General features: G+C 49.8%; 1 protein-coding gene across 1 annotated transcript in view; it reads right to left on the bottom strand.

Annotated features, from left to right (window-relative positions):
* C1QTNF7 (C1q and TNF related 7) overlaps nt 1-15,893 on the bottom strand; it is an 87,544-nt gene extending 71,651 nt beyond the window's left edge. Inside the window, exon 1 of the mRNA XM_089677429.1 lies at nt 15,551-15,893. The gene's annotated coding sequence lies outside the window, so the exon portion shown is untranslated. The remainder of the gene's footprint in view (nt 1-15,550) is intronic.
* Between the last annotated feature and the right edge of the window lie 2,628 nt (nt 15,894-18,521).

The following is an 18,521-nucleotide window of genomic DNA, read 5'->3' as shown; positions in this document are numbered from 1 at the left end:
TAGGCAGCACTGGTGGGCACTGATAGGCAGCACTGATGGGCACTGATGAGGTGGCACGGATAGGCACCGCTGATGGGCGCTGGTAGGCTGTACTGATGAAGGGGCACTGCTGGGTATTGATGAAGAGGCAAGGATGATGCTGCACTGATATGTAGCAATGATGGTCACTGGTAGGTGGCACTGATGGGTGACAATGACGGGTATATAAATAAGCCACAGATCAAAATAGCCAGATTTTGGATATCTTGTTGATTTTCATAAATACAAACTCCCAAGAAATATACAAAAACACCTATTATGTTTGCTTAATATGCATTCCTTCAAAAGTCACAGTAACAGAGGTCAGAAATCAGAAATATTAGATTTTTGAGAAACAGGGAATGAGAAAAAAACCTTTCTTGTATGAATCTAAATGAAAAGCAGTACATAAACAGGTTAGCTGATCTGCATAACTGATTAGTGAGTTCCTGTGACCAAAGAGTCTAGAGCAGGCATGTCCAAAGTCCGGCCCGCGGGCCATTTATGGCCCGGGGGTCGGTTTAATACGGCCCTCCAACAGCCCTCCCTGCTCTGTGTAATGTGGCCCTCCCACGGCCCTCCCTTCTATGGCAGACAGTCTTCTGCTTGAGAGCAGAGGGCAGTGCGCATGCCTGACTGCGGCGCGTTCTCCCTGGTCTGTGTAAATGCGGCTGTCGCACGGCCCTCCCTTCTGTGGCTGACAGTCTTCTGCTTGAGAGCAGTGCGCATGCGTGACTGCGTCACGCTGGAAGCGACAGAGGGCGGTGACGTCAGGGCCGGGCTTCCAGCGTGAAGTGTGTTTCTCTTCCCCTCCCGGCTGCCGAGCAGAGACTTCAGCTCCAGCTACCTTTTTCACCCTTCACATTAGTGCAGGTAAGTTTTTTTTAAATTTATTTTCAATACATTGTGAAAACTCAGCTGTCAGTTGATCTTAATGTTATGAAATGAAAAGTATGTTGTTTGCAATTAACTTGGCATAAAATAATTTATTTGCATTTAATTGTAATGGTTCAAAGAATGTTCGGAAAAATGTTCGGCCCTCCACCATGTTCACTTCATCCAATCTGGCCCTCTTTGAAAAAAGTTTGGACACTCCTGGTCTAGAGGTAGGGCTTCTTTCTCAGCAGGGGGTACAGATTCACTGTATTATTTTGTATCAGTATGACCAGATAGTTTGGCATCCACAGATTGTAGCTGATATCTCTGGCTTCAATAAAAGTACCATGTAACAAAACAGAGTGTCAGACTTTTCTGAGTATTCTCCAGAGCTAGAAGGTGCTTAGAAATGCTGACTTGTCAGTATGAACTGTGTGCTACTTTCTGCACAGTAGGACTGCAGAGACTTGTAGTTCTGTATGGGCTGTTTTGCTTTTCAGACATTGGAGCTCCCCTATTCCTCACTTTTTAGTGAAAGCCCCTTGCTGCCTGAATCGGCGGGGGCCCAACACTGCTGTGTGCTCAGTGCCCGCCTCAGATTGCTCTACCTGCCCTCTCTGCTGTGTGCCCAGGGCCCTCCTCACATTGTCCCGCCTGCCCTCTCTGCTGTGTGCCCAGAGCCCTCCTCAGATTGTCCCGCCTGCCCTCTCTGCTGTGTGCCCAGAGCCCTCCTCAGATTGTCCCGCCTGCCCAATCTGCTGTGTGCCCAGAGCCCTCCTCAGATTGCCCTGCCTGCCCTGTCTACTGTGTCCTCAGAACCCTCCTCAGATTGCCCTGCCTGCCCTCTTTGTTGTGTGCCCAGAGCCCTCCTCAGATTGTCCTGCCTGCCCAATCTGCTGTGTGCCCAGAGCCCTCCACGGATTGTCCTGCCTGCCCTGTATACTGTGTCCTCAGAACCCTCCTCTGATTGACCTCCCTGCCCTCTCTACTGTGTACCCAGAGCCCTCCTAAGATTGCCCTGCCTGCCCAATCTGCTGTGTACCCAGAGCCCTCCTCTGATTGTCCTGCCTGCCCTCTCTGCTGTGTACCCAGAGCCCTCCTAAGATTGCCCTGCCTGCCCTCTCTGCTGTGTGCCCGGAGCCCTCCTAAGATTGCCCTGCCTGCCCTTTCTGTTGTGTGCCCAGAGCCCTCCTAGGACTGCCCTGCCTTCCCTCTCTATTGTGTGCCTAGAGCCCTCCTCAGATTGTCCTGCCTGCCCTCTCTGTTGTGTGCCCAGAGCCCTCCTCAGATTGTCCTGCCTGCCCTCTCTGTTGTGTGCCCAGAGCCCTCCTAAGACTGCCCTGCCTGCCCTCTCTACTGTTTGCCCAGAGCCCTCCTCAGATTGTCCTGCTTGCCCTCTCTGTTGTGTGCCCAGAGCCCTCCTCAGATTGTCCTGCCTGCCTTCTCTGTTGTGTGCCCAGAGACCTCCTAAGACTGCCCTGCCTGCCCTCTCTACTGTGTGCCCAGAGCCCTCCTCAGATTGTCCTGCCTGCCCTCTCTGCTGTGTGCGCAGAGCCCTCCTCAGATTGTCCTGCCTGCCCTCTCTGCTGTGTACCCAGAGCCCTCCTAAGATTGCCCTGCCTGCTCTCTCTGCTGTGTGCCCGGAGCCCTCCTAAGATTGCCCTGCCTGCCCTTTCTGTTGTGTGCCCAGAGCCCTCCTAGGACTGCCCTGCCTGCCCTCTCTATTGTGTGCCTAGAGCCCTCCTCAGATTGTCCTGCCTGCCCTCTCTGTTGTGTGCCCAGAGCCCTCCTCAGATTGTCCTGCCTGCCCTCTCTGTTGTGTGCCCAGAGCCCTCCTAAGACTGCCCTGCCTGCCCTCTCTACTGTGTGCCCAGAGCCCTCCTCAGATTGTCCTGCTTGCCCTCTCTGTTGTGTGCCCAGAGCCCTCCTCAGATTGTCCTGCCTGCCCTCTCTGTTGTGTGCACAGAGACCTCCTAAGACTGCCCTGCCTGCCCTCTCTACTGTGTGCCCAGAGCCCTCCTCAGATTGTCCTGCCTGCCCTCTCTGCTGTGTGCCCAGAGCCATCCTCAGATTCTCCTGCCTGCCCTGTCTGCTGTGTACCCAGAGCCCTCCTAAGATTGCCCTGCCTGCCCTCTGTTGTGTGCCCAGAGCCCTCCTCAGATTGTCCTGCCTGCCCTCTCTGCTGTGTGCCCAGAGCCCTCCTTAGATTGTCCTGCCTGCCCAATCTGCTGTGTGCCCAGAGCCCTCCCTGGATTGTCCTGCCTGCCCTCTCTGTTGTGTGCCCACAGCCCTCCTCAGATTGTCCTGCCTGCCCTCTCTGTTGTGTGCCCAGAGCCCTCCTCAGATTGTCCTGCCTGCCTTCTCTGCTGTGTGCCCAGAGCCCTCCTCAGATTGTCCTGCCTGCCCAATCTGCTGTGTGCCCAGAGCCCTCCCTGGATTGTCCTGCCTGCCCTCTCTGCTGTGTACCCAGAGCCCTCCTCAGATTGTCCTGCCTGCCCTCTCTGCTGTGTGCCCAGAGCCCTCCTCGGATTGTCCTGCCTGCCCTCTCTGTTGTGTGCCCACAGCCCTCCTCAGATTGTCCTGCCTGCCCTCTCTGTTGTGTGCCCAGAGCCCTCCTCAGATTGTCCTGCCTGCCTTCTCTGCTGTGTGCCCAGAGCCCTCCTCAGATTGTCCTGCCTGCCCAATCTGCTGTGTGCCCAGAGCCCTCCCTGGATTGTCCTGCCTGCCCTCTCTGCTGTGTACCCAGAGCCCTCCTCAGATTGTCCTGCCTGCCCTCTCTGTTGTGTGCCCAGAGCCCTCCTCAGATTGTCCTGCCTGCCCTCTCTGTTGTGTGCCCAGAGCCCTCCTCAGATTGTAGTGCCTGCCCTCTCTGCTGTGTGCCCAGAGCCCTCCTCAGATTGTCCTGCCTGCCCTCTCTGTTGTGTGCCCAGAGCCCTCCTCAGATTGTCCCGCCTGCCCACTCTGCTGTGTGCCCAGGGCCCTCCTCAGATTGTCCTGCCTGCCTTCTCTGCTGTGTACCCAGAGCCCTCCTCAGATTGTCCCGCCTGCCCTCTCTGCTGTGTGCCCAGAGCCCTCCTCAGATTGTCCTGCCTGCCCTCTCTGCTGTGTACCCAGAGCCCTCCTCAGATTGTCCCGCCTGCCCTCTCTGCTGTGTACCCAGAGCCCTCCCTTGATTGTCCTGCCTGCCCTCTCTACTGTGTGCCCAGAGCCCTCCTCAGATTGTCCTGCCTGCCCAATCTGCTGTGTATCCAGAGCCCTCCTCAGATTGTCCTGCCTGCCCAATCTGCTGTGTGCCCAGGGCCCTCCTAAGATTGTCCCGCCTGCCCTCCCTGCTGTGTTCCCAGAGCCCTCCCTGGATTGTCCTGCCTGCCCTCTCTGCTGTGTGCCCAGAGACCTCCCTGGATTGTCCTGCCTGCCCTCTCTGCTGTGTGCCCAGAGCCCTCCCTGGATTGTCCTGCCTGCCCTCTCTGCTGTGTGCCCAGAGCCCTCCTCAGATTGTCCTGCCTGCCCTCTCTGTTGTGTGCCCAGAGCCCTCCTAAGACTGCCCTGCCTGCCCTCTCTACTGTGTGCCCAGAGCCCTCCTCAGATTGTCCTGCCTGCCCTCTCTGCTGTGTGCCCAGAGCCCTCCTCAGATTGTCCTGCCTGCCCTCTCTGCTGTGTACCCAGAGCCCTCCTAAGATTGCCCTGCCTGCCCTCTGTTGTGTGCCCAGAGCCCTCCTCAGATTGTCCTGCCTGCCCTCTCTGTTGTGTGCCCAGAGACCTCCTAAGACTGCCCTGCCTGCCCTCTCTACTGTGTGCCCAGAGCCCTCCTCAGATTGTCCTGCCTGCCCTCTCTGCTGTGTGCCCAGAGCCCTCCTCAGATTCTCCTGCCTGCCCTGTCTGCTGTGTACCCAGAGCCCTCCTAAGATTGCCCTGCCTGCCCTCTGTTGTGTGCCCAGAGCCCTCCTCAGATTGTCCTGCCTGCCCTCTCTGCTGTGTGCCCAGAGCCCTCCTTAGATTGTCCTGCCTGCCCAATCTGCTGTGTGCCCAGAGCCCTCCCTGGATTGTCCTGCCTGCCCTCTCTGTTGTGTGCCCACAGCCCTCCTCAGATTGTCCTGCCTGCCCTCTCTGTTGTGTGCCCAGAGCCCTCCTCAGATTGTCCTGCCTGCCTTCTCTGCTGTGTGCCCAGAGCCCTCCTCAGATTGTCCTGCCTGCCCAATCTGCTGTGTGCCCAGAGCCCTCCCTGGATTGTCCTGCCTGCCCTCTCTGCTGTGTACCCAGAGCCCTCCTCAGATTGTCCTGCCTGCCCTCTCTGCTGTGTGCCCAGAGCCCTCCTCGGATTGTCCTGCCTGCCCTCTCTGTTGTGTGCCCACAGCCCTCCTCAGATTGTCCTGCCTGCCCTCTCTGTTGTGTGCCCAGAGCCCTCCTCAGATTGTCCCGCCTGCCTTCTCTGCTGTGTGCCCAGAGCCCTCCTCAGATTGTCCTGCCTGCCCAATCTGCTGTGTGCCCAGAGCCCTCCCTGGATTGTCCTGCCTGCCCTCTCTGCTGTGTACCCAGAGCCCTCCTCAGATTGTCCTGCCTGCCCTCTCTGCTGTGTGCCCAGAGCCCTCCTCGGATTGTCCTGCCTGCCCTCTCTGTTGTGTGCCCAGAGCCCTCCTCAGATTGTCCTGCCTGCCCTCTCTGTTGTGTGCCCAGAGCCCTCCTCAGATTGTAGTGCCTGCCCTCTCTGCTGTGTGCCCAGAGCCCTCCTCAGATTGTCCTGCCTGCCCTCTCTGTTGTGTGCCCAGAGCCCTCCTCAGATTGTCCTGCCTGCCCTCTCTGCTGTGTGCCCAGGGCCCTCCTCAGATTGTCCTGCCTGCCCTCTCTGCTGTGTACCCAGAGCCCTCCTCAGATTGTCCCGCCTGCCCTCTCTGCTGTGTGCCCAGAGCCCTCCTCAGATTGTCCTGCCTGCCCTCTCTGCTGTGTACCCAGAGCCCTCCTCAGATTGTCCTGCCTGCCCTCTCTGCTGTGTACCCAGAGCCCTCCCTTGATTGTCCTGCCTGCCCTCTCTACTGTGTGCCCAGAGCCCTCCTCAGATTGTCCTGCCTGCCCAATCTGCTGTGTATCCAGAGCCCTCCTCAGATTGTCCTGCCTGCCCAATCTGCTGTGTGCCCAGGGCCCTCCTAAGATTGTCCCGCCTGCCCTCCCTGCTGTGTTCCCAGAGCCCTCCCTGGATTGTCCTGCCTGCCCTCTCTGCTGTGTGCCCAGAGCCCTCCCTGGATTGTCCTGCCTGCCCTCTCTGCTGTGTGCCCAGAGCCCTCCCTGGATTGTCCTGCCTGCCCTCTCTGCTGTGTGCCCAGAGCCCTCCTCAGATTGTCCTGCCTGCCCTCTCTGTTGTGTGCCCAGAGCCCTCCTAAGACTGCCCTGCCTGCCCTCTCTACTGTGTGCCCAGAGCCCTCCTCAGATTGTCCTGCCTGCCCTCTCTGCTGTGTGCCCAGAGCCCTCCTCAGATTGTCCTGCCTGCCCTCTCTGCTGTGTACCCAGAGCCCTCCTAAGATTGCCCTGCCTGCCCTCTGTTGTGTGCCCAGAGCCCTCCTCAGATTGTCCTGCCTGCCCTCTCTGCTGTGTGCCCAGAGCCCTCCTCAGATTGTCCTGCCTGCCCAATCTGCTGTGTATCCAGAGCCCTTCTCAGATTGTCCTGCCTGCCCAATCTGCTGTGTGCCCAGGGCCCTCCTAAGATTGTCCCGCCTGCCCTCCCTGCTGTGTGCCCAGAGCCCTCCCTGGATTGTCCTGCCTGCCCTCTCTGCTGTGTGCCCAGAGCCCTCCCTGGATTGTCCTGCCTGCCCTCTCTGCTGTGTGCCCATAGCCCTCCTCAGATTGTCCTGCCTGCCCTCTCTGCTGTGTAGCCAGAGCCCTCCCTTGATTGTCCTGCCTGCCCTCTCTGTTGTGTGCCCAGAGCCCTCCTCAGATTGTCCTGCCTGCCCCCTCTGTTGTGTGCCCAGAGCCCTCCTCAGATTGTCCTGCCTGCCCTCTCTGCTGTGTGCCCAGAGCCCTCCTCAGATTGTCCTGCCTGCCCTCTCTGTTGTGTGCCCAGAGCCCTCCTCAGATTGTCCTGCCTGCCCTCTCTGCTGTGTGCCCAGGGCCCTCCTCAGATTGTCCTGCCTGCCCTCTCTGCTGTGTACCCAGAGCCCTCCTCAGATTGTCCCGCCTGCCCTCCCTGCTGTGTGCCCAGAGCCCTCCTCAGATTGTCCTGCCTGCCCTCTCTGTTGTGTGCCCAGAGCCCTCCTCAGATTGTCCCGCCTGCCCTCTCTGCTGTGTGCCCAGAGCCCTCCTCAGATTGTCCTGCCTGCCCCCTCTGTTGTGTGCCCAGAGCCCTCCTCAGATTGTCCCGCCTGCCCTATCTGCTGTGTGCCCAGAGCCCTCCTCAGATTGTCCTGCCTGCCCCCTCTGTTGTGTGCCCAGAGCCCTCCTCAGATTGTCCTGCCTGCCCTCTCTGCTGTGTGCCCAGAGCCCTCCTCAGTTTGTCCTGCCTGCCCTCTCTGTTGTGTGCCCAGAGCCCTCCTCAGATTGTCCTGCCTGCCCTCTCTGCTGTGTGCCCAGAGCCCTCCTCAGATTGTCCTGCCTGCCCTCTCTGCTGTGTGCCCAGGGCCCTCCTCAGATTGTCCTGCCTGCCCTCTCTGCTGTGTACCCAGAGCCCTCCTCAGATTGTCCTGCCTGCCCCCTCTGTTGTGTGCCCAGAGCCCTCCTCAGATTGTCCTGCCTGCCCTCTCTGCTGTGTGCCCAGAGCCCTCCTCAGTTTGTCCTGCCTGCCCTCTCTGTTGTGTGCCCAGAGCCCTCCTCAGATTGTCCTGCCTGCCCTCTCTGCTGTGTGCCCAGAGCCCTCCTCAGATTGTCCCGCCTGCCCTCTCTGCTGTGTACCCAGTGCCCTCCTCAGATTGTCCCGCCTGCCCTCTCTGCTGTGTGCCCAGAGCCCTCCTCAGATTGTCCTGCCTGCCCTCTCTGCTGTGTACCCAGAGCCCTCCTCAGATTGTCCTGCCTGCCCTATCTGCTGTGTGCCCAGAGCCCTCCCTGGATTGTCCTGCCTGCCCTCTCTGCTGTGTGCCCAGAGCCCTCCTCAGATTGTCCCGCCTGGCCTCTCTGTTGTGTGCCCAGAGCCTTCCTCAGATTGTCCTGCCTGCCCTCTCTGCTGTGTACCCAGAGCCCTCCTCAGATAGTCCTGCCTGCCCTCTCTACTGTGTGCCCAGAGCCCTCCTCAGATTGTCCTGCCTGCCCTCCCTGCTGTGTACCCAGAGCCCTCCTCAGATTGTCCTGCCTGCCCTCTCTGCTGTGTACCCAGAGCCCTCCTCAGATTGTCCTGCCTGCCCAGTCTGCTGTGTGCCCAGGGCCCTCCTAAGATTGTCCCGCCTGCCCTCCCTGCTGTGTGCCCAGAACCCTCCCTGGATTGTCCTGCCTGCCCTCTCTGCTGTGTACCCAGAGCCCTCCTCAGATTGTCCTGCCTGCCCTCTCTGCTGTGTGCCCAGAGCCCTCCCTTAATTGTCCTGCCTGCCCTCTGTACTGTGTGCCCAGAGCCCTCCTCAGATTGTCCCGCCTGCCCTCTCTGCTGTGTGCCCAGAGCCCTCCCTGGATTGTCCTGCCTGCCCTCTCTGCTGTGTACCCAGAGCCCTCCTCAGATTGTCCTGTCTGCCCTATCTGCTGTGTGCCCAGAGCCCTCCCTGGATTGTCCTGCCTGCCCTCTCTGCTGTGTGCCCAGAGCCCTCCTCAGATTGTCCCGCCTGGCCTCTCTGTTGTGTGCCCAGAGCCCTCCTCAGATAGTCCTGCCTGCCCTCTCTACTGTGTGCCCAGAGCCCTCCTCAGATTGTCCTGCCTGCCCTCTCTGCTGTGTGCCCAGAGCCCTCCTCAGATTGTCCTGCCTGCCCTCTCTGCTGTGTGCCCAGGGCCCTCCTAAGATTGTCCCGCCTGCCCTCCCTGCTTTGTGCCCAGAGCCCTCCCTGGATTGTCCTGCCTGCCCTCTCTGCTGTGTGCCCAGAGCCCTCCTCAGATTGTCCTGCCTGCCCTCTCTGCTGTGTGCCCAGAGCCCTCCTCAGATTGTCCTGCCTGCCCTCTTTACTGTGTGCCCAGAGCCCTCCTCAGATTGTCCCGCCTGCCCTCTCTGCTGTGTGCCCAGAGCCCTCCCTGGATTGTCCTGCCTGCCCTCTCTGCTGTGTGCCCAGAGCCCTCCCTGGATTGTCCTGCCTGCCCAGTCTGCTGTGTACCCAGAGCCCTCCCTGGATTGTCCTGCCTGCCCTCTCTGCTGTGTGCCCAGAGCCCTCCCTGGATTGTCCTGCCTGCCCTCTCTGCTGTGTACCCAGAGCCCTCCCTGGATTGTCCTGCCTGCCCAATCTGCTGTGTCAGGTTTCAGGTAAGAGTGGGGCGTAGGTAGGTAGATTTATAGAAAGCAGACATCTCAGGCTGGGGATATCAGTGTATTCTCTCACAGTAAAAATTGCAGGCAGATAGTGGAGTCAGCAGGTTGAGAAAAACGTGGTTTGGGTTACACGTGTATGTGCATTCCATTGCAGATGTTTTGTCAGGAATTCAATGTTTGTATTTCAACTAGCAAATTATCGATTGGCAAAGGTTGCCACTCAATGGGAGATAATACCATATTTTTAGTAAGTACGTGTGACCTCTTATTATGACATTTTCCTGATCATAATTTATTTTGACATGGCTTCCAAAGTGTGTATTGTATGTTAGTTTGGTTGTTTTATTTAATAAGTAAATAGCACGTAAAAATGTAAATGTGACCTACAGTGGTCATCTCTGTATCATGGAAAACTGATAAAATCCTATATCTGGGCAAACTTAGTTCTCCCAATCACCTTCCACCCACTGACCAATTTTTCTATTTAAAATCACAACCTGTTTTTTATTCACCTATAACATTCATTTAATATAAGGTAAGATAGGTGTGTAGGAGGTGATTCCAGGAGCAGGGCTGCTGTTAGAAATCGCAGGGCCCTATACAGCCTATATGACAGCCCCCCCCCCCCCTTAAGAAAAAAACCCACTGAATTTACTATGCTTCAGTTATGACTGAACAGTGAGTGATCAGTATCACTAACTCATTGGAATGGAAGGGGCTGGTAAATGTAGCTGGTTAAAACTAGTGAATTCATGGAGGTAAATTGAATTCAATTTCCCAGGTTTATAAATAGATATATTTAAGAGGAGAAGATCCATTTCAATACAACACCTAGAACATTTCTATGAATTTTAAATTAAGTACATAATTTTAAATGATAAAAAAACAAAATAAAAAAATTATATTGTATAAATGAAAATATTATAAAATAGTATAAATGTTGTAATTACTTACACTATATTGCCAAGTATTGGGACACCCCTAAAAATCATTGGATTCAGGTGTTCCAATCACCTCCATGGCCACAGGTGTATAAAATCAAGCACCTAGGCATGCAGACTGCTTCTACAAACATTTGTGAAAGAATGGGTCACTGTCAGGAGCTCAGTGAATCCAAGTGTGGTACTGTGATAGGTTGCCACCTGTGCAATAAGTCCATCCATGAAATTTCTTTCCTACTAAATATTCCACAGTCAATTGTTAGTGGTATTATAACAAAGTGGAAGCAACTGGGAACAACAGCAACTCAACCACAAAGTGGTAGGCCACGTAAAATGACAGAGCGGGGTCAGCGCATGGTGAAGCACACAGTGCACAGACGTCGCCAACTGTCTGCAGAGTCCATAGCTAAAGACCTCCAAACTTCATGTGGCCTTCAGATTAGCACAACAACAGTGCGTAGAGAGCTTCATGCAATGGGTTTCCATGGCCGAGCAACTGCATCCAAGCCTTACATTACCAAGTGCAATGCAAAGCAACAGATGCAGTGGTGTAAAGCACGCCGCCACTGCACTCTAGAGCAGTGGAGACCTGTTCTCTGGAGTAATAAATCACGCATCTCTTTCTGGAAATCCAATGGATGTGCCTGGGTTTGCAGTTGTCAGGAGAATGGCACTTTACATTGTGCTAAATGTAAAGTTTAGTGGAGGGGGGAAAATGGTGTGGGGTTACTTTTCAGGGGTTGGGCTTGGCCCCTTAGTTGCAGTGAAGAGAACTCTTAAAGCATCAGCATACCAAGACATTTTGGACAATTTCATGCTCCCAACTTTGTGGGAATAGTTTGGGGATGGCCCCTTCCTGTGCCCACATGACTGCGCACCGATGCACAAAGCAAGGTCCATAAAGACATGGATGAGTGAGTTTGGGGTGAAGGAACTTGACTGGCCTGCACAGAGTCCTGACCTCAACCCGATAGAACACCTTTGGGATGAATTAGAGCGGAGACGGCGAGCCAGACCTTCTTGTCCGACATCAGTACCTGACCTCACAAATGCACTTCTGGGAGAATGGTCCAACATTCCCACAGACACATTCCTAAACCTTGTGGACAGCCTTCCCAGAAGAGTTGTAGCTGTAAAGGCTGGGACAACTCAATATTGAACCCTATGGACTAACACTGGGATGCCATTAAAGTTCATGCGTGTGTAAAGACAGGTATCCCAATATGTTTGGCAATATTGTTTATAAATAGGCATCACAAAGTTAATAACCCATAAAGCCTCATGAAGTAGACCAGTCACAAAGTTTGGCAATTTAACTTAAATATATAATAAAACGTTACATAAACAAATTGTTATATCTGCTATTATTATACTGTATGTTACAACAAATATAAGAAAGGCATCTGAAGGTATGAGCAAATCTCAGCTTTTCCAGTTAAAACCAGATTAAAGTCAGTGGAATAAGTATGAGGTCACATAGACACAGACAGATGTACTGAAACCTTCATGTTTTTTAGTCTTATCTCTACTTTCCTGTAACAGAAGATGCACAGGATGTCTCAATATAACAATGCAGTTCAATAGGCAACAGATCTGGTCAGACATTCCACTATCTTTCTTCACAATACAAGTCTGCACAAGGATGCTTGTGATAAGGGGTATGACCATTACTCAGCTATGCCAGCACAGAGCATCAGAATCAAGACAGGAACCATTTTTCCATTAGGGGAAATAATTGTTTTAAGGCATTTAGAGCAAAAATCAGTTAAAAATCAGCAATACAGAACTATAAAGAGAAAAAAATATTTATTTTAAGCAATGAGACCTTTAACACAACTTGTGAAAAAAGGTAAGAGGACTTTGTGTAAATTACCAGAATCTTACAGAAAAGTTGGACCTCTTTAGATCCCATATATTTTCACCCATTACTTCTTGCACATCCACCTCATTTTAGCATTGATCTCCAGTACAGTTCCCAATACATCCTAACTTTAATTATGCTGAACAAAACAAAAACATAAAAAGGTGGAGATCACCTCCCATGGAAGACAAATGTCTTCAGAATATAAACACACCAACTACATACAAAATATCCCTAGCATAATTAACCCCCAGCGACAAATTATTTTAAAGACTAAAAAGGAAGAACTATAAAAAAGATCTCAGATAAAGTTTATGTTCTGAAGAAAAAAAGAACTTTATTTTGAAGCATTTGGGAACAAGACAGGAACATTGATGGGTGAGCTTGTCTGCTACTACATGATTTGCTGAATTATTTGCTAAGAATCTGCATCATACTGGGAATGTAAAATTACCTCTGTAACAAGGTTGTAATTCTGAACAAAAAAAATAGGTTATAATTTCCTTCATTTTAATAGCTCGATCTGTTAGGACAGTAGTCTCCAAACTGTGCCCCGGATGTAGCACTTTGCTTGCCTTTATTTGGCCCCTGGGATACTATTCCTCCAACTGATACAAGGCTACAAGGCACTATTCCTCCCACTGACACCAACAACGGGACATAATTCCTGTCACTGATACCAACAATAGGGCACTATTCCTCCCACTGACACCAACAACGAGGCATAATTCCTGTCACTGATACCAACAATAGGGCACTATTCCTCCCACTGACACCAACAACGGGGCATAATTCTTGTCACTGATACCAACAATAGGGCACTATTCCTACCACTGATCCCAACAATGAGGCACTCTTCTTCCCACTGAAACCAATGATGGGGCACTATTCCTCCCCTGAAACCAACAATGGGGCAATATTCCTCTCACAAACAATAGGGCATTGCTTACTCTCAGGGCATTTTCTACTCTCACTGGCCACAGTCCGGCCCCCTCAGAGTCTGAAGGACAGTAAACTGGCCCTTTATTTAGAAAGTTTGGAGATCCCTGTGTTAGGGCATCAGACTTCTTCTTCCCAGAGGAGCATTACATATTAATTCACAGCTAATCAGATAAAATGGCTACTGCACATTTGATCAGAAGCATCTGATAACTGTACAGCTGGTGCTCTGCCAATTATTGAATCAATGATACAGCATTATTGTAGAAGAGTATTACATATTCATACATAGCTGATAACTCACCATCTAACCTTTCAAACCAAAAGCAATGATTTGTAGGGGTATGTTAAGCTCTGCACACTTGCTTTACACAGGTAATAAAAGTAAATACTAAACCAGGCATTCTCAACTAGGGTTTCATGGAACCCTAGGGTTCCTCTGGAGGTTGCTAGGGGTTTCTTGAGTTGTGGCTGATTGACATTCCATCTGATTGTGCCTTCATATGTCCTGATTGAATGCCACATGGCAGAGCTAACTGCAGGAAAACCAGTGATCATTGTAGCTGTTTATAAGGGTGTAATTCTTATCACCACTGTAAGGGGTGTTCTTCTATGACCACCAATGTATTGTGGGCAAACCTCCATGATCACCACTGTAAGGGCTCGTTCACACTTGGCTGTTTTACCAACGCTTGCCAAACGCCCCTATAGCGTTTGGCAAGCGTTGGTCCGGCGTTTGCGGAGCGTTTTTTAACGCTCGGCAAACGCTCCACAAATGCCGCACGCGCGGTTTAACGGTGGCTGCTAGGCGTTTGCCAAGCGTTAATAACGCCCCACAAACGCCTATAATGCAGTTTGAGTGGTGTTACCACTTCGCAAACGCCCCGCAACCGCACCGCAAACGCCGGCCGGGCGTTTGCGGAGCGGCACCATAGACAAGAATAGGAGGCTTCAAAGCCTCCTGACTCAACCAGAGGCGTCCGTTTTGCCACGACGAGACGCAAACGCTCCTGTTAGAACAGCACCATGTGCTGTAATGTGCAGAATTGGCAGAGGCATTTGGGAAGCGGTAAAAACGCTTCCCAAATGCCTCTCTGCCGCCTGCACACAACGCTAGTGTGAACGTAGCCTTAGGGAGTTATTCTTCAATGACCACCAATGAAGGGGAATTTTTCCCTGGCTCCCTGATAAATGAATTTTAGAAGGGTTTCCCTGAGATGTGAAAATTAATTCAAAGGTTCTTCCGGGGTTAAAAGTTTGGAAAAGGCTGTACTAAACTACCAATACAAACTAAACACTACATTTATATCTTAAACAAAATTAATGACTTTGTCACAAACAGATTAACCTTCCAGTACAATTACCTCGCTAACCATGTTCTTGCTTTTATTGTTCTCTATTAGTGAGATAATATATTGAACCAGTAACCCCCACCCCATACTACTGACCTAAGTTGGTACCCAAGCCTGATTTGTCACCATGAAGCATAGCAACAAGACATCTTTAATATACTGAAGATGTTTTCACTACACATTCCAAGAGCTCACTCAATTCAAACCAGTACCTGGAACACGCTGTACAATTGGGTACATTCCCAACACTCATTAGAACTGAAGAAACCACACAGAAGAATGGTAAAACATCTTCAACATTTCTCTTATCTCTTATGAAGCATAGCAACAAGATGTTTAGAAATACCGAAGACCGTTTCAGCACTCATCCTAAGGACATATTGAATTCAAATGAGTGTCTGGAGCAGACTCCTGTGTGGGGTATGTTCCCAACACTTGGTAGAAATGAAGAAGCCATTCAGAAGAGTGGTAAAACATCTTCAACATTACTCTTACCTCTCATGAAGCATGTCCTTAAAAATACTGAAAATCTATTCAACACTCATCCTAAGGGCTTATTCAATTCAAATGAGTGTCTGGAAGGTACCCCAGTTAGGGCTATGCTCCAAACACCCATTAGAACTGAAGAAGCCACTTGAAAAAGTGATAAAACATCTTCACCACTACTAAACAAGTTCAATTTAAAATGACTAAGTACTAGTAGCTACAGTATACCATTACCTGGTTAAATGTAAACATTCTAGCAACAAGATTCTCCTGACTGCATAAGTCTGCCCACCTGAAGGGAGATCTAAGGCTGGCCATACATTATACAAATTTTCTGTTCAATTTCTGCCCAATTTCCTTAAGATTTACCTTCAACTGTGTAGTGCAAGGTCCTGCCTAATTAGATACAATTGAAAGTGTTGTTTAGGTTTGTCCTCATATTATATGGTTTTTGGTAAATCTAAAGCAAAATTCTGAAGAAAATTGCATAATGTATGTCCAGCCTTACTTTCACTGTTGATTTTAAAATATTTAATGGAAAATTCAGTTGAAGTAGTGAGGCTCCAAGTGAGGAAAAGCAGAGCTGGGAACTGTTACTTAGAGAGCTCTCTAGCAGATTCCTTTAGAGATACAAATAATCTGGTGGCCGATTCAATTTACGGGTACCTAGAAAACATACATGCTGCATCTACTTGGCACAAATGCTTTTTCTTACCTTATGTTGGAATACTGTCATCCGACATCCCAGAAACACTCTCACAGCCAAACAGTCCCATAGGTTTGTGCAGGGATCAGAGCCCTTTATTCCTGAAGGTTGTGTAAAGTGTTCCAGGCTCGGTGACGCTCCAGCAGACTGTCTGATCCCTGGGACAGGACTAAGTCTACAACTTACAGATGAGAAAATGTTCTCTTTACACTCCACTCCTATTCACTAGCACTTGCCAAGTTCTCTAATATGAAGCAACTGTGTCTTTTTAAAATCAGCTTGGTCCCCTGAGGAGACTGGTTTACTTGTTTGGGAGTGAGCAATGTAGAGGGATCTCTCTCTTCTTCTGTCCACCAACAGTATATCTGTCTTAGTGGTGTTGCTCTCCACTTTGATCCATACAGTCATAGTGAATATCTCGCAGAGGGGATCTGCAGCTTTGGCTCCCTCTCGGGTGAGGTCAGGAAGTCACCCTAGCAGCTGGGAGGGATTATGCAGTTAGATTTATGCAAGTCTAATATGTGGCCAGAATTATGGTTTCATTTATGTCACTTGTTCCCGTGTAGTAAAAACTTTGAATTGCTAATAGAATTATACACTCCATCATATATTGAGTTGTTTAAAGAATACTTTTACTAAGAGAAATATGATGGCTGCAATTGCTGGCATCCTGAAAAATCTAATTGCTTGGCTGCCTCTTGCTTCAGTAATTTGAGTTAGTGACCCAGAACAAATATGAAGAACATTAAAGATGAATTCCAGTTAAAAAGCTAAATACATGGATTACTTCAGTAAACAAAAAGCTAAATACATGGATTAAATACATAAATGGGAGCTGTTTTACCTGCCAACGAACTTGGGTTTTTGTCCATCCACTCCTAAAATTTACACAGCTCTGCTATACAGCACAACCTTACCTGGCAGAAGATGTGGTTTTTCTCTGCTGCAGGTAAAGCTAAATTCCAGCCTTAAAGCGGAGCTCCACCCAAAAGGGGAAGTTCCACTTTAAGTACTGCTCCCCCACTCCCCATTAAGGATTGGCACCTTTGGAGGGTGGGGGGAGCGGGTACCCGAATTTGACAGGTACCCGCTCCTACTTCCAGTCCAATCGTCTAGGCGATCGAAAACAGAAGGTGTCCTCCCTCCTTCCCTGTAGTCTTTTGGGACACGTGACTGGTCCCAGAAGACTACAGGGCCATTCATGAAGCGCAGCATTACTTGCGCATGCACAGTGGGCACCCGGCTGTGAAGCCGCAAGCTATCACAGCCGGGTGCCCACACTGAAAATGCCGGCCTCCTGAAATATAGGATGGCCAGTGAAACGGGCTGCGGGGGACATACCACGGGACCAAGGAACAGGTAAGTGGCTGTTTTTAAAAGTCAGCAGCTACAGTTTTTGTAACTGCTGACTTTTATTTGTTGATAGGCTGAGTGGAACTCGGCTTTAACTTGTGTCTTGCACAGTGGTGCAGGTTCTTCTTCTGTAGTGACATTGCTTACTCTGATGGAGGCTCAGCATTATATGTGGGCATTACCTAAGGTGGTCTGCGTGTACATGTAGCTTGCCTAGGAACACCCGCTCCTCCAGACTGACATCTACCCATTAAGGCATTTTTTTATTTGCGTAAGAGCCAGCCTACTGCTTGCATCACAGCTGAGGGCTCTTAAGAAAAGTACTGAGGCAGGGTGTTTTGATATTTTCATGGAATCTATGTGCAGTACCCTGCTGGCCCCTCCTACTAGCCATCATCTGTCTGCATTGCATAGAGAAGTACAGAGATCCAGAGATAACATTACTTGGTCTAAAATATGGTATATAATGAAAATGATATTTGATGTAAAATTTTCATTACAATTTTAATAGAGAGGAAAGGAGGAAATCGGGAGGGCAAAATATGAGCAGATTAAACATCAGTGTTAAGCAACATTTACAGGTGTTGTCCTTCCCCAGCCTGTGACTGGACAGCGGAAAAAGGAGCAGCTCATCCCTTTGTTATTTTGCTCTCACTTCCTATCATTCAGTATGTCACTTGTTGGCACATTAGCATTGTGGCACAGCTAATTAGCCCTTTTGCCTTCCTCTCCCAAATTGTGCTCTGCCACACATCATGATTCTGGTTTCACTAAGGGCTCTTGCACACACAATGGGGTTCATTTACTAAAACTGGAGTGTGCAAAAGCTGGTGAAGTGCTGCATGGTTGCCAATTAGCTTCTAACTTCAGCTTGTTCCCATATGGAAGAAAAATATATTTGAAATATATATTAAAAATATTCGAAATGCTACAATTTTGGCCATATTCAATATATTTAAAAATATTTTTCAATAAATATACTGTATGTTGAAATGCGTTTTTAATACAAAATGTATGAAAAATATTTTTAAAAATACATTTCAAATATACTGTATGTCTTTAAAAGTACAAATCCACATTTTTGGAATGCATTTACAAATATATGTAAAAATATATGTTAAAATGACTTTTTTATATGTTAAAAAAAATATGAAGAATATATTTAAAAAATATATATTTTTAAAAATATATATTATTTACATATATTCTTCAGATTTTTTCAACATACAATATATATATATATATATATATATATATATATATATATAAATATATTGAATATGGCCAAAATTTAGCATTTCGAATATATGTCAATATATTTGGGAAGAATATTTTTTAAATATATTTCAAATATATTTTTCTTCCATGTGGGTTCAATTAAGCTTTGACAATAAAACCTGGAAGCTGATTTCTTTCTATGTATAGCTGCACCAGATTTTACACTCTCCAGGTTTAGTACATCAATCCCAATGTTTTTATGCTGCTTTTGGGGGCGTCTAATGGTTTTATTTCTGCCTCAAAATGCCTCTCCATATTAGCCTAGGTGTCCATGCACATATAGGCGTTTAGAGGTGTTTAGAGGCAGAAAAAAACGCACTGCCAGTGGTCCAGGAGCATCTGGGTTTTG

Source organism: Staurois parvus, unplaced genomic scaffold (genome assembly GCF_062004578.1).
Source record: "Staurois parvus isolate SC_StPar_1 unplaced genomic scaffold, SC_StPar_1.0 ptg000186l, whole genome shotgun sequence".
Taxonomy (NCBI): domain Eukaryota; kingdom Metazoa; phylum Chordata; class Amphibia; order Anura; family Ranidae; genus Staurois; species Staurois parvus.
The sequence above is the reverse complement of the archived record's forward strand: the minus strand, read 5'-3'. Positions and strand labels throughout refer to the sequence as shown.